The sequence below is a fragment of the Eublepharis macularius genome, chromosome 4 (assembly GCF_028583425.1).
Source record: "Eublepharis macularius isolate TG4126 chromosome 4, MPM_Emac_v1.0, whole genome shotgun sequence".
Lineage (NCBI taxonomy): Eukaryota > Metazoa > Chordata > Lepidosauria > Squamata > Eublepharidae > Eublepharis > Eublepharis macularius.
In genome coordinates, this window is record NC_072793.1 from 110,726,734 (window position 1) to 110,743,834 (window position 17,101).

The window sequence follows — 17,101 nt, forward strand, 5'->3', positions numbered from 1 at the left end:
GAAAGGGAGCCTGGAGACCCAGAATAGAATAATAGCCTTAGAGGGGAAAATGAAACGAAGGAGTAACACAATCGTATTGCCTTCTGTAGCTTAGAAGAGCCTTCTAACCCATATCAATAGATACTATTTGTTGAGGCTCAAGTGTAGAGATGCATCTGAGAATGGCAACAGTATACAGCTTCACAGAAGTAAAGATAAGATTCACAGATGGGTGTATTGGTTGAGGGCCAAAAAGATATTTATTTGTATGAGAACTTATAATAATTTTTTCACAGACATTGTCAATATAAAAAGTAGTAAGAATGGACTAACAATATATTTTAAGGCACTTCAAGTACAGATAACCTTGTAGGGTGTTTGAAGTTAAGATAATTAATGAGCCAAGATTGTGAGCCCTTAACAAATGGGACAGTTAGCTATTGTTTTAAGATGCTTCACAAATCCTATAAATATGGGAAGTGGAATTTATTGAAAGCTTTTTTCTAGAAGGGGCTCCTTGCATGTGACTTGCATATCATTGGAGTAAGAAGCTTTTTTGAAGTCATGTAATTGTTCTCCTTTAACAATCTACACAGCAATGATGGATGGTATGATTTTCTGCTGATTTAGCTAATGCTGGGAATTTTGAATAATTATGTTTTAATAAAAGCTTAGAACAGAAGCAGAGATTCTTTAACAGCATTTACCCACAAATAGAACTAAAATGTTATTGAGGTGTACCTCTTGCTAGGAGTTAAATGATCTTATATAGGCAAGTACTAGATGATAAAGGCTTCTTAAATACATGCCTGTATCTGAATCAGGCATGACAAAAGTGATCTGTTATACAATGCTAATATCAATACATCACAACCATAGCTCTGAACTACTGTCTGGCTTCTCTGTGGACACTAGTGTGTTGAATACATGGTGTTTGTGGGGTGTCTTAGTGGTTCTGGGAGCAATCTTTACCTGGAGCAAGATGTTTGATGAATGTGCTATTTCAGATAGAATTTGGTAGATACGGGGATGAGATTTTTCAATATCTGGCAAATGTGCTTGCTGCCTATCTAACCTTCACAGCATCCTGAGACTTCATGATGCAAGCCCTCCTATTGCCAGATCCTATGATCTGGCAATACCAGATCAATGAGGCACAGAACTGCACATCTTGCTGAGATATTACAGAGAGAGAGAGCCCATTGTTTATTTCTGTAAGATTAATAAAGATTACAACTATGCTTCCCTTGGTGTCTGTGACCATGAATTCCATCCCAAGGTACTGCCTGAATTTAGAACCATTTAAGTACCGACCAAAGGTCTCTTGCCCCATAGGAATGAATTTTTATGGGTACTCCTAATTTCCAGGAAGCAGAAGGCGATACAACAAATGGGTGGAGAAACTGATATAAAGCGAGAGAGAGGTGACAGAATATGACTAAGGATTTCTATTGGTATCTTATACTTGGAAGAGCTCTGATGATCTCTCTTGAGGCATCTTGCTATGCTAGGCATCTTGCTATGCTAGGATCTTCTTATGAGGAGAAGGAAGTTACAATATGTCAGCAACCAATTTTCAGTCTTCACATGAAATTAGCCTCTATCACCATCACAAAGGACGTTATTCACTCACTGTAACGATATTAAAATTCTCTAAACCATCTCTTACCTCAAGGTCTTTCAAATATTATTTTAAATTTACAGAATTAATTTGAAATCACTGTCATCTACTTAACGTGCCCTTAAATTCAAGCGTTTTGTACTCAATAGCCAAACTACTGGCTAAGCAGAAATTTTCTTGCCTTATTGTGAAAATACACAAAAATGCAGAAGATGGTTCTTTTAAAAATGAACTTACAAGCTATAGAAAAGCTTTCAAAGTTGGGGCAATGATTCAGGAAGAGGGCTGAAAAGGGGCTCAGAAATCTCCAGTACTTGGGCAGATCATGAGGGGGAGGGCAGAATGGGTTACATCAGTACTTAGTTCTCGTGGCCCTTCTTACATGCCCAGGGTAAGACCGATCGCCACCTTGGTGTCAGCTAGCAATTTTCCACAGGCCAGTTTGGCTAGGGATCCTGGAGGTGTTTTACCATCTTCTGGGCATGGAGCAGGGGTCACTGGGGCAGTCGGAGAGGGGGCAGTTGTGAATTTCCTGCACTGTGCAAGGAGTTGGACTAGATAACCCTAGAGGTCCCTTCCAACCCTATGATTCTATCTGCTCTTGCTCTTCTCCTCGGGGTTAGAATATTCTTATTTACCATACATTGTTTGGGTTAAGAAACATTTTACAACATGTAGTTCCAAGAAAATGAATATATGAATATGCTTCCTGTAGATACATCTGTCTTGAAGGCTTTATACTCCTTAGAATTCTAAAATGGAGATCGATTCATCCATATACAGTCACTCTCATGTGTCATATTTTATGGCACAGCAATATAATGTGCTTTATGAACTGCACAAGATTCTACTTTTAATAAATGAAATGAGGTTTAGTTTTGTATACTTCAGAAAATATTACTGGGATAACAAAATGTAAACAGACTCAGAGTTAGTTTCATATTTATTCTTTATTAAGGAGAAATCCCAAGAAATCATAGCATTTTATAAAGAAAAGCACTAAAAAGTTTAGATATAAATGAGCAATCTATAAACATGGCTTAATGAATCCTTATTTTTTCATGTTATTTTTAAAGAATTTCAAGTATTACCATTTACTGTGTACCACTATTTTAGCAAGTTCAGTTTTAAACAGTAATTACCTAAAGTTTAAAAAGTGCCTAGCTTGGACAATTGAGGCTGCCAGTGGAGAAGATACAAGGAATGATCATAAGAGATCACAGCAGGGATGGAGGAAGGGAATGTATACCTGAACAGAAGAACGCTTGATGGACATGAGTTACAGATAAAGGCAACTCTGTTTCCGTCATTGTATCTTCTGTGCAGTTCCACATGAGAGATTAGCAAGCTCTCTTATGTAGGAGGTGAGGAAGCTCTTCAGATGAAGCAGACTATGCAGGACTGCTTTGCCCTCTGCAGAATGACCCCTGGCATCCATGGTTATCACATAACATTTCAAAAAAGTTGATGGTGTGGACTAACTAGCTGCCTTGCAAATATCTTGGAGGGCAACTCCATATCTGAAGGCAGATTAAGAGGTCTGAGATCTTGTGGAATGAGCCATGACCTGGAGAAAGCAGATTCTTGCTTCTTTGTAACATTCATGAATGAGAAATACAATACAAAGTGAAATTGTTTGAAAGGCGACTTTACAGTTCTTCCTGGGTCTCCTGAAAGGCAATAAAAGTTATTGTTTTTTCCTAAACTGACATGTCCTATGCAAATAAAAAGAAAGGTTGCATGTGACACTCAGGGAGCATAATGCCTTTTCTTTACTAACCTTTGGCAGGGGGAAAAAGGAAGTACTATGCCTTGGTTCAGGTGGAAGGAGGAGACTACCTTTGGAAGAAAGAGGAAACTGGGATAAAGTACAGCCTTCTTGTTCTGAAACTTAAGAAAAGGATAGTACCTGAGTGCATGAATATCACTCACTCTCCTGGCTGAGATGATAGTTACCAAGAAGGCAGTGTTCGCTGAGAGGAGTTGCAGGGAACAGGTATCAACTGGCTCAAAGGGTTTAGACATGAGCTTCAAGAGGGCCAGAGAAAGGCTCCATTGTGGAGGAAGGAGGGAAGGACGGGGAGATAGAAGTTAGCCAATCCTTTAAGGAAAGATTTAGATTCAGATTGTCTGAAGATTGACTTTTCATATACAGAAACATGGAAGGTGGATATAGCCTCGTGATGGACCTTTACTGAGGAGTTACCCAGGCCCAAATCAAAAATAGATGAGTTAGGACAACATGTGGGGTCAATTCCAGCTGCAACAAAAATTTTCCATTTAGATAGGCAAGACCTTCTGGTAGAGGGTTTCCTAGTCTCCAACAGGATCCTTTGTACTGGTTGAAGAAAAGTCAGTTAGAGGTTGAATGAACCAGGCAATGAGCCTCAGAGAGTAGAGACTGCAGTGTAAAAACTCTCTGGGCTGTAGGAGTTCTGGGGCTGGAGGGAATGTTTTATGTTTCCTGCCATGCGAGCAAGTGGAAAACCAGCTATGCAGCAGCCAATAAAGGATGATGAGGATGGCAGCTGTCCCGTCTCATAGTTTTTTTGCTAAGAATACAAGTGATTAAGGGACTGGGAGAGGCATAGAACAGATAGTTCTACTGAGAAATTTAAAGACATCCCTGACAGATGGTTCCACTCACTCTTCTTGAAGATTTTTTTGTTTTGTTTTTTTGCATTTCTTGTTGAGGGACGTGACATATAGGTCCATAGAGGGATTTTCTCAGGGAATGAGAAATCTATTGCCTATACACTACCTGTGGTTGTCCAGGAATGACCAGTTCAGAGCATCCAAGAGTGCATTGTCCCTCCCTGCTATGTGAATGGCTTGGAGACCCATTGTGCTTGATGGCCTATTCCCAGATGACAGAGGCCTCCTAGCATAGCACCAAGGATACTATGCTGCCCTGCCTATTCAAATATATCATGGACATGGCTGTTGTGGGTTTTCCGGGCTGTATTGCCGTGGTCTTGGCATGGACATGTTGTTGTCCATGCAGATCTGGAGGGTTTTTCCCCCTGGATAAGGGGAAGACAAGCTGTCAGAGCATATCTGACCACTCCAAATTTGAGGGTGTTTATATTGCTTTCATGAGGAAACCAAACCCTGGTCATCTGAGTGTCTACACTGTGGGTCCCACAGCTTGTGAGTGACGGATCAGCGACACATGAATGGGAGTAGAGTGGAAGGGGCTCCCAATAAAGAGATTTTTCCTGCAGGGCCGCCATGTTAAAGTCATGAGAACTCTTCTGGGAAACTAAAAATATTTGTAAAAATTGTGCTGGAGGGAAAAGAACATTCTGGCAAACAAATTCTGAAATGGTCTGGACCTTGATCTGGCAAAGGGAAATATCAGGATCATCAAGACCACAAATTCTAACAGCCTTTGGGTGTTTCTTGCTGTTTGGCAACCGCAAGATAGTGTCTTGCTTATTGTTTGTAAGATATTGGCAATCTTATCCCCAGAAAGATGAGTTAGGCCTATTACAGAGTTGAGGACAATGCTCCAAAAGACTGTCAACTCACAAGAATTTTGCAAGCATCAAGAACAAGTCAGTTTTTCAGATCCAATACATTTTCTGTCAGAAACATTTCAATATCGGACATTTCCAGAAATGTCAGGTCAAAAATCTATCAATGCCTAACAGAACTATGCCTGGGATAGTAATTGAATGAAAGACCTCCAAGGAAGATCAAGGTTGACATGCAAAGGCAGGCAACGGCAAACCACCTCTGTTAGTCTCTTGCCTTGAACACCCCACAGGGATCGCCATAAATCAGCTAGGACTTGATGGCACTTTCCATAAGATTATTAATATGTTTTATGTAAGTGTATGACCTTGCATGTCTCTTATTTTCAAGAGAATTATTTAAAAGTATCTTCAAAAGATTCAACTCATATTTTGCCTGTGTGATACAGCTGTTTATTTCATGCATGAATGACCAGATTCTCAAGCAGCATGAAAGTGCCTTCACATTCTTACATCCAAAGCAGAGAAAATGCTTAGTCATCTCTTCAGATGTGCATGCAAGTATTTAAGTGAGAAAAATGTGACTGAATATTCCAACAAATTTGGCTAGAGATGTGCTATCTGATAATACAAAATAAGGTTAAAACAGGATATTCTAGATTTCATCTTACTATCGGATCATTTGTTGCAGAGTCTACAATGTAAATTACTTTTCATTAGTGGTTCATTATTATACAACTAGCAGCAGGAATGAGAATGGTATCAAATCAAAGTTTTAAATGTAAAAAATATATGAAAACACGGCTGTTCTAAGTTTTTCTGTTTTGATTTTTGGGACAAAAGTAGTGACTTCTGTGTCCAGAAATATTCCTTTCTGAGAATGCTTTGCTTTCTCATACCAGTTTGCATCTATTGTACTCTCAAGTTATTGTTTCTTTAATGTAATTTTCTCCTACACATAGAGTTTTTCTCCTTTGTCATATGACTTCAGACATCATATAGTGAATAAAACAAAACCACTAGTCAGCCACTACTGAGGATAATCAAAGCATAAAAGCAATGCTTCCAGATGACCGGTTTGGTCACACTGGGATACTTGCTGATCAGATAGGGGGATGATAAATGTTTCTTGATAGGTAAACATGCGCATTCATTTCTGCAGCTATCTCTAGAAGATTAACAAAGTGGGACACTTTTTGAAGCTGACAAATTTACACAAAATTGCCCCTCCCTTTCTACAGAGGGATGTGCAAAAATTAGCAAGAAGTTTTGTTTTTCATACCTCTTGCCCCTATATTCAGTACCCTTTTTCATTCTTTCCCACATTCAATGACTCCTAAACTATACTCATTCCATACAGCAGATTTGTTCAAGGCAAATCAACATACTTAGAAAGTATGGGTCCAGGAGATTAAAGAAATGAGTGCCAAAACTCTCCTTTCTTAGACTTATACAGAGTTGGGAGTATGATTTACATTATTTTATTCATTATATTTACATTATTTATTGTTTGTATTTCTCATTGAGACTCAAGGCAGATTACACAATGTAAGTCAGTGCCAAGCAATAAACTAAGATATCTGTTAAGTTTTCCATATAGGGAAAACAAAACAATGGCCCACAGACTGGAAACGCACAGTCTACATTCCAATTCCAAAAAAGGGGACGCCAAAGAGTGCAGCAACTATTGCGTTAATTTCTCATGCAAGCAAAGTGATGCTCAAAATTCTACAGCAAAGACCATATATGGAACAAGAAATGCCAGATGTTCAGGAAAGGAAGAGGTACTAGAGATCACATCGCAAATTTACAATGGCTAATGGAACACACCAGGGAATTTCAGAAGAAAATCAGCCTATGTTATATAGATGACAGCAAAGCTTTTTGACTGTGTGAATCATGAAAAGCTATGGATAGTGTTAAAAGAAATGGGGGTGCCACAACATCTGATTGTTTTGATGCGCAACCTTTACTCTGGACAAGAGGCTACTGTTAGGACTAAATATGGGGAAACAGAATGGTTTACAATTGGCAAGGGTGTCAGAAAAGGATGCATATTATCTCCCTACCTGTTCAAACTCTATGCAGAGTATATCAAAAGGGAAACTGGATTAGATCTAGAAGAAGCTGGAGTAAAAATTGGCAGAAGGAACTTTAACAATTTGAGATGTGCAGATGATACCATGTTATTGGCAGAAAATAGTGAAGACTTGAAACAACTACTGATGTTTTAAAGGAGAAAGCGCCAACGTAGGATTACATCTGAACATCAAGAAGACAAAAGTAATGACTACTGAGGAGTTACACAATTTTAAAGTTGACAATGAGGAAATTGAAATTGTCCAAGATCTTCTATTCCTTGGCTCAATCATCAACCAACAGGGAGACTGCAACAAGGAAATCAGAAGGAGATTGAGACTTGGAAGAGCAGCAGTGAGGGAGCTAGATAAGATCCTTAAAGATAAAAATGTCTATCTGGGTACCAAGATCAAGATAATCCAAACTATGGTATTCCCCATTACAATGTATGGATGCGAAGTTGGACAATGAAGAAAGCTGACAGGAAGAAAATTGATTCATTTGAAATGTGGTGCTGGAAGACAGCTTTGTGGATACCATGGACAGCCAAAAATACAAATAAACAGGTACTAGATCAAATCAAGCCTGAATTCTCCCTAGAAGCTAAAATGACAAAACTGAGGCTATCGTACTTTGGTCACATCATGAGAACACAAGATTCTCTGGAAAAGTCAATAATGCTAGGAAAAGTAGTAGAAAAAGAGAAAGACCCAAAATGAGATGGCTTGACTCAATAAAAGAAGCCATGTCCTCCAGTTTGCAGGATCTGAGCAAGTCTGTTAATAATAGGACATTCTGGAGGTCTCTCATTCATAGGGTTGCTATAGGTCAGAGACGACTTGATGACACATAATATACATATCTGATAAGTAAAGTAACAGGGATACAATTACAGAAATCTAAAATAAAGTATAAGTATTAGGCATACTATGTTAACAATGCCAAAAAAATGGATTTGGATAGAAAACAATGTAATGATCGCAAAATCATACATATAACAAACAAGTATTTGAAATCGTGTAGCCCACAATCCTGTTCCCTTTATTAAGTTGCCTTTGTGAACCATTGTATTATAAGATAGTCCAATTGCTTTTATAAAAATGGTCTCCTAAACAATTCTATTTTATATAATTTTGGGAAAGTCAGAAGTGTGGGAGCCTTCCTGACCTTCTTTCACAGGCTATTCTACAAGGTGGATCTACAACAGAGAATGCACGTGAATGAGCAGTTGCTGATCTTACCCATTTGCATGGAGGTACTTGCAGAAGGTCCTATTCAGATAAGCAAAACTGCTGTGGCAGAGAATATGGGGAGAGGTGGTTCTGCAGATATGAGCATCCAAGGCAATGAAGTGCTTTATATATGATAGACAGTATCTTGAATTGAGCCCAGAAACTGATGGGCAGCCAACTGGGAGACTGCAGAGTGAGTGTAATATGCATGTTCCACCTAGCTCCTGATAGTAGCCGAACTGCAGTATGTTGTACCAGTTTCAATTTGTTCATGCAGATAGGCAGTGGTTCAAGACTTCTGCAACGTCACCAGGAGAATTGAATAGGGAGATATAGAACCAAATGGCATCAGCATATCGATGGGGTTACAGTCAAGGTGATTTAAGTATCAATGTATCAGCATGGCCTAATCAGTGGATACTTACATCCAGAGACTGGAACCATGAGCAGATAAGACAGATCTTTCTATGAACCTGAAAAAAGTCCCAGCTTTGCAGAAAAATCTGAAATCTAAACACCACCAACACACTGGAAAGTTAACCCCACCCACACCCACACCCAAATAATAAAAGCAGCAACTGTAGCTTTAAGAAGTGAATGGCCTTCTCAGTGGCCACTGTAGGGGTTGCTAGGCAACCACTACAGTATTTCTGGTCTTTTAGTCTTGGTTCCTGTTAGCATAAAGTGTGTGTGGGGGGGGGGGAGGACAGGTCCCTTTCAAGGGTTTTTTTGGCCTTTAAGGGAGGACAGCTCAGGACCAGGCATGTTAGCAAGCAATGGGTGACTTGATATCATAACAACTTGCATGACTGACCCAGGCCTGGCTGCTCAGTACTTTTCAACAACAGCCACCCAACAAAAGCCAGGGTGGTGTAGTAGTCAGGGTTTCAAACTAGGATCTAGGAGACCCAAGTTTGAATCCTTATTCTACCATAGAAGCTCACTAGGTGACCTTGGGCCATTTACACATTCTCAGCCTAACCTATGCAAGATTTTTGTGAGGATAAAATGTCAGTCAGTCAGTCAGTCAGCCTTTATTGGCATCAATCGGCACAATATACACAGAGAAAAGTAAAAAAGACATAGAACATATATTATTTCTGGAACCTTTCCTGATATAATTGTATAGACAAATAGAGAAAAATTGCTACCCTCTCAGTGGTTTTAGGCAGGAAGTCATTTAGAAGACGATGGATTTTTAAGGAATCTGGAAGGCCCTTCATATTAGCTAATTCCAAGTTTAAATGTCCGAGACACAAATCTGCATATAGTTAGCAATAAAGCAAAACGTGAAACTGTCTCAATACTGCTGTGATCGCAGTGATCACAGTGAGGATAAAAGGAGGATAGGGGGATGTTATAAGTTGCTTTGGTTCTCCATTGGGGAAAAAGGTGAAGTATATATGAGGCAAATAAATAATGGATATAGCTGAAGATGAGGAGCAGATGAAAGGTATGTTGGTGGGTGTGTGGGAAACAGATAAGGAAACAGGGAAAGCTGGGGATATAAGGGATGCCAGGATGAGTGAAAGAAGAAATAGTGTGGGGAGGGAGATACAGGGGAAAATGAGGTGCTGCCCACCCACCCACCCCACCCCGCCAAATTCCTTGCAGGTTTTCCACCATGCAATTGGGTCCAGCCCATTGAACACCAAACTAAGCCTAGCCTGGCAGCTGCCACCGAACAAGTGAGCCAGACTTACCCAGGGAGAGGCTGCTGGGGGAGTGAAGGATAGAAAGCTCAAGACAGAGGGGATAAAGGCAGGTTGGCTGGTGTGTGGGAAGGATATAAGGAAAAGGGAAAGGGGGAAAGGCTATGGGGTAATTCAAGAAAGGGAAAGAGAAAAAATTGGGGGAGAGGAAAATAAGATGCTCCTCACAAGTCCTTCTGGGCCCTCCTGCTTGTTTTTCCTGTAATTTCACCCCAATATATTACCCCCCACATAACTGCTATGAGTTATGGTGGAAAACATGCAGGTACCCATATGTTCCTTGTGGTACCTATGGCAACTCTGAAGGACAATTTGGAAGGAAAGTTTGAGGGGGAAAGTTAATTGTTCCCCACCTGCATTTAAACTAAAAGAAAACATGGGAGATTTATTGACAGATTTTCCACATAAAATCTAGTTTTGCCTTTTGAAAGCTTCTATCCTAAGTATCTATTCGCAAAAAAATGTTCCTCTCCTATACTGAAACATAGATACAACTGTTGTGAAACCTTCACCAAATACTCATGGTGTTGTTTTGGTTCTGCAGTTTCACCCAGAATATATCCAACATATATCTTGTTGACCCCAGTGACCATATCTTTGCCAGTTTATTGAAATCTGCACTGATATTACCAGTTATACACTAGAACCTATAGCAGAATCTTTATCTCACTGTGCAATGAAGATACAGCCTGCTCACTGACACAAATGGAATCACAGACATTTTAACTTCCCACCAGCAGCCCTCCTTGCCTGCCACCACTCCAAGCTTCAGGAGGAGGGGAAAAGCCTCAGCACTGTGTATGCAGCAATGTTCCTTTCCACCTCCCTTTGCTCAGAAACATTAGCAAGATCTAAACCATGTTTAATAGTATGTGGGTAGGTTTCAGCAATGATCCCTAGTGTGAAAACTGGGGTTTTACAATTTCATCCCCATTTTCATCCATGAAATGGTCAGAGACATAAAACATTTATTTAGCTTCCATTGATACAATCATACACATACTTACTCAAAGATCCCATTTGAATAAATAAATAGCAAACCAGTAATAGACCTAATCTCTATTGCTTCAAGAATTTTAAGAACTCCAGTTGTGAGTTGCAGGTCAAAATTCTGCCTGTGGCGAAGCAAACCCCACTAAGGGTAAGCCCCAGGGGATGGTGCTGGGCTCCACAACCTGAGAGTAGCCCGCAGAGGTTGAACGGCAACACCAAGCCTCAGGTGGCCTGGACAGAAGGGAACACAGGTGAGCCAGGAGAAGCAGCACCATGCCACCAGCGGGACGGAAATAGGTGTTGTCAGAATTTTGTTAGTAGGTTGGAATCAGGCCCCTGCCCCATGTTAGAAATAGAGAACCAGCTATAGTTTGGAAAAAGAAATCTTCCAAAGGCTCTCTCTCTGTAGAATAAAGTTTCCTGAGAGCTGGCAGAAGATTCCACCCTCTGTGACAGAGAATAGATAAGGCCATAAAAGTTGTTAATTGTTTCGGACCTTTGAAGGGTCTTCTGGCCTTTACATGTAAATCACTGTGAGCTAAGTGATAAGGACCAGAGCAAACAGCTTATCTCTGGGAAGAACAACACATCCCAAAACTATAGCTAGTGAAGTGTGAACATTCCTTTGTAATTTACAATGTAGCCAAATGCATATCAAAGATGCAGTCTATCTTAGAGGTAAAGGATGTATGAACTCATGTTTACATAGAATACCCTCAACGGAACTGTCTTTCAAGAACAAAGTCAACGTAATTGATTAGGGTGTTAATGAAGCAAGCCTTTGATATTTCCCCATAAAAGAGGGACAAACCAGGCACTCAGGACTCCTTCTCTTGCCAACATGCAGAGACCTATTGGGTCCTGCTGCTGTGCAACGGGGGGGGGGGGTCATGAGAGCTCTCGACTGGAGGGAAAGGGTATTGTAGCTATCTTAGTATAATGTTGTGTCTTGCTTGCTGTCTGTATCTGTTTCTAACTGTTATAGAGTTTGGAGGGACGGGCCCAGGACTGGTGCCTGCCCCTACCACTTTGTAATCTCTTTGACCTTTTTAATAAAACTTCCAGCTCTGGTTAAAACTTTCTCTGTGCTGTATACATCACCTTAACCAGCAACTTTAGATCAGAATTAGGGAAAGAAAAGTCTAGGGAAGATCCAAGCGTGCCTTCGGTAAGGGGCAACCCTAAGCAAGAACCGGAAGGCTGCCGGTGGACCGGGTCCTGGTAGTGGGGCGGAGAAATTCCCCCCACAATAGGCTGTAGAGGTGAGAATTTTAATAGACGACAGAGAAGAGAGACTCAGGGTGGCGAGGCAACAGGTAGAACATGAGCAAGGAGCAAGGCAAGAGCAGGAGAGTGGAAGGTCAGAGGAGAGAGAAGGCAAGCAGGCTCTGGTGGGAGCCAGGGACAAGCGGATGCCTGTCAAGGGCTCCCACAACAGCAGACCCACAACATGCAAGAGGACTTGGAGCTGCCCAGCGAGGCAGCTGCCAGGGAGAGCCAAACAACTGTGGAGCACAACTAGGTAGGTGAAGGGCACACACCCCAGATGAGGGTGGGGATGAGAAGTCAGAGATGCCGGCAACCCAAGACTGAGCGGCCTGCCTCTGAGGCCTGGGGAAAACTATCATACTGTGCTTTTCTGCCAACTTCCAATTCCCTTTAAATCCAGGCTGGAATGTTCAGTGAATCAGTAACAGAGAGTCACTATTGCAGTGGGTCCTTTGACCCTCAGCTGTCACTTTGCAGGAAGTGCAGAGGGCTGCTGGGGGAAGGACAAGGCACAAAAGATCTGATTCTGTGAACATTTTTTAAACATGCCAAGTGCTCTGAAACTTTAAGATATAAAACAACAAGCCAAAAAAAATAAAGAAATGGATGGATACATCACACACACTGTCATCAATGTGTGATACTACTGTGTATGATATGAACACATTATGCTGCAGCAGAGTGTGGAGGTCCTCTATTAAACTTGACACCTCTACGGCTTATTTCCGTCCCGCTAGTGGCATGGTGCTGCTGCTTCATCAATCATTGAAATCAAAGTTCAGGTCAATATGTTAAAGACCATTCAGTTCCCTGATTCAGCCATAGGGAAAAGTAAAGGCTATGTTAATATCCAGCATCTGGTTAAGTGAAGACTGCTAGAACGTATTAAATTAAGTCCAAAGTTGCTTTCAAACCACCACCACAACTCGTTGAAAAGCTGCAATGTCCTAGCTCCCTGCAAATTGACATCATTGGAGGTCAACAGAGACTAGGACTGTAAAATTCAGGAGACCAACAAACATATCCTTTAATTCTTTAACCTACTTAAACATATCACGCAACAGTCCAATAAAAAGCTTGGTCACTTCTGCCTTTACTATAGTGCTTTGGTCAAAAAAGGAACATTCATGGAGTTGCCCCTTGAGTATTTGCAGCTGAGTACAGAAATCATTACAGGTTCATCTTAAACCTAACACAGACTTTGGCCATGCCAGACTGCCTTGGCCTCTGAACTGCAAACTGTTCCCCCAAGTCCGGGTACCCTGTTTCCTGTAATTAAGCACATACTGCTCTTGTTTGTGTCTTTTGCGATTCATGTACTTTTCTCCCATTAAAAATAAAAATATTTAAAATGACATTTTGATGGTGCCTGAAAACCCCATACCTCGTGGAGTAATACAAAAACATTCTGTATACACTGCACTATTCAGTTGTAGAAAATTGCACTCTAGTATGGTCATATTTAAGCTAGGCACATAACATCACTGTTGAATTAACACCTTATTAAGGATGCAAAAACACATATGATAGATTGTCTATTAATTTAGGAAGCTTGTGCCTTCATATCTCACTGATGATAACAGGCTGTAAGGAAATAATAAGCAGGTATAAAAAGCACACTATTTGCACTTATGCATTTCATCCCACAAAAATCTAGAAAGATTATTACCAGTAATGGGGGGAGCAAAGAAGGAAGATTATAGAGAAATGGAATGGTAAGAAATGTGTAGTTCTATACTATGTGTGGATACACAGAATTCTGGCAATTATTCAGGATAGAAATGGAAGAATTTGTCATTGAGTGCCAATCAAGTTTAGTTATAACTTCAAAGCTGTAGGCTATCAGTGTGTCTGGGGGCAATCCCTACACCCCTGAATTTACCATGAATCCAACACATGGAACAGGCAAAGCTGGCATCCCCAACCACAGCCATTGGAACTCCTCCCCACCCCAGGCAGTCCCAAAAGCAGAGAGGAGAGCAGACAAACACAAGGCAGGTGAGAGATACACGATCCTACCTAAAGATGGTAGGAAGGTTGTCTATGAAGGGAACCTGGGGGACAAGCCAATTCAGCTAGGTGGGGCAAACTCCCTAGGAGTCTGAAGAACCAGAACAAGTAGGCAGGTCCATTCATAATAAAAGCCATGTCCAATGAGCAGCCATGCAGTCGCTTCACTTCTTGTGGGTATAACCAATAGGGTCTACATAAAGGATGATAATCTGTTTTTAAAGTAAGAAAGCCACATAACATTGACTTCAGTAGAGATGGTTTGTAAGAAAGAGACAGTACACATTATAAAGTTGTTATACAGCATATGAAATTAACTACGGTAGAAGCATAGAACCTGTTTATTGGATAAACTCAATATGAGGAGAATGGATCTTCTGGATGATTGTATATATGATCTGTAATTAGGGTTGCCAACTTTGGGTTGGAAAGTTTCTGGATATTTAGGGGGGAAGTCTGGGGAAGGGAGGGACCTCAATGGGACCATACAGTCCCCCTTCCAAAGCAGCCATTTTTACCATAGTTGTAATTCTGAGAGATCTCCAGGCCTCACCTGGAGGTTGGCAACTCTACATGTAATGGAATCTCTCTTCCTTCTTATGTCTTTTGCACTGTTATAGTTAGTTTACTAAATAAAAAAGAAGGCCACATAATTTTGGGAAGCTCTGGATGAGATTTTAAATATCTTTTAAAAGGTGACAATGCAAATAATCAATGCAGTTTAAACAAGGATTTCCAGTGATTAACATAGACCACTGTCTATGTGGAATTATAGCAACAATCACTTGTAGCCTGCTGAAATATAGCACATGCATTCTTGAACTATTTGCTTTCATTATTGCCTGTCAGATTTGGTAAATGTTTGGAATACAATGCAGACAAGTTAAGCAATTCAAGTCCCACAGAATTTACATTTATAAATATCTACACACAGGAAAAGTTCATGGGTTAACTGCACATCTAAGAGTATGGGCTACCAAAATTAATTATATCTAGATCTAAAAAACAACTAGGGTTGAGAGCTCCAAGTTGGAAAATTCCTGGAGATTTGGGGGTGGGGCCTGGAGAAGATGGGGTTTGGGGACCCCTTAGCATGGGATCCATAGAGTCCACCCTCCAAAGCAGCCATTTTCTCCAGGAGAGTGAATCTCTGTCACCTGGAGATCAGCTGAAATTCCCAGAGATGGCAACCCTAAAACAGCACTGTAAGTAGCTTAATGGCCATTATACACAGTGCTTCCACAAATATCAAACCCCCATGTAACAAATTATTGTTGCTAACTCAATTGATATCGAATGCCTTTGCCAATTAAAACTTCATCATCCTGGTAAGTTTTCGTCGCTTCATAATACAAATCTGTTAAATTTGACAACAACCAATTTTAAAACGAATTTACAGTAACTGAATTAATGTAAATTTGTATTTGGTCCTTATTCAATTTATTAAAAAGTGCCAGCAATCCAATCTGCAGAATATTTCTCTAATGATAGAACAATTTATAATATATAAGTAGCATAAATACTTCTCAGAAAACTGTACATCTACAGGTATTGCTTATGCGTCTTTTTAAAGATTACTTTAATTTAAAAATGTAAAAACAACATGAAAAGTGTATAAGTGTATCAAGACAATCTGAGGCTGTTTGAAATATGGAAATAATCAACAAACTAATTACAAAGCCTTTAACAAGGCTTATTAAACTTCAGCTTGCAATTTACAGTTTATGAAAAGCTCTAAAAGGTAATTAATCACAGCCCAAGACTAGGAAGACAAGCATGTTAAATTTACTATTGGCTGTAATAACAAAAGAACTAGTTTTATCCACACTGGGGACAAAAGCATCCAATAATGGTAGAAGCAGATAAACAAAGTAACCTGATAAAATAAGCAAATCAGGGTGACATCTGCTATTCTTACAGCTCAGAAACAAGTTGACTGTTGAGAGGACCAAATCTGCAATCTCTTCTGACACGGAAGATTAATGTTACAATGTACTGTTCTGACAAAAGACCAACACACATCTTGAACGGGAAATAAACGAAGTAAAAATAAAGTAAAATCAAGGATGTAAAAAACATTTTTTGTTGCTTAAGCTTTTATGAGCTGGACTATTTCATCATGTAAGTTTTGGCTCATGTTCGCTTACGCCTTAAAACATTTGTTAGTCTTTAAGAGCCACATGGCTCTTTCTTATTTGGCACAAGTTTAAGACTGTTATCTTTGTGTTTTGCTATCAAGCACTCAACACCCCACTGCCCCACCCCTCAGCAGTTTTACAAATATGCTATTTACACCTAGAATGTAAAACCTTGGCTTTGCTCAAGAATAGAATACCCCTTTCTTATGTTTTTTTTAAAAAAAATCTAATATGCTTTAAATAATGTTTCAAAAACAATAAATGTACTTGTCTTCCCTAATTAAAGCAAAATATATTCTGACATGCTCTCTAAAAGTTGTATCTAATCTTGTGATAACACTAAAAGTGTAAAAAAATAAAGTTTTTGTAATGTGTTCTTTAGTACATTTTCATGTACTCTCACTTATAAAAGTTTCACTATCAAAATAAAAAATAAAATACATGATTTCACTTAAACGGTTCCACAAAGGTTAACTAAAAGGGAAAAATTATATGCATACCTGATGCTTCGTGAGCTCTCGCCTTCAGACCTGTAAAGAAAGCAACAAATTAGAATACTAATTCAAAAACAGCAGCAGAAGCTATTTGTTGC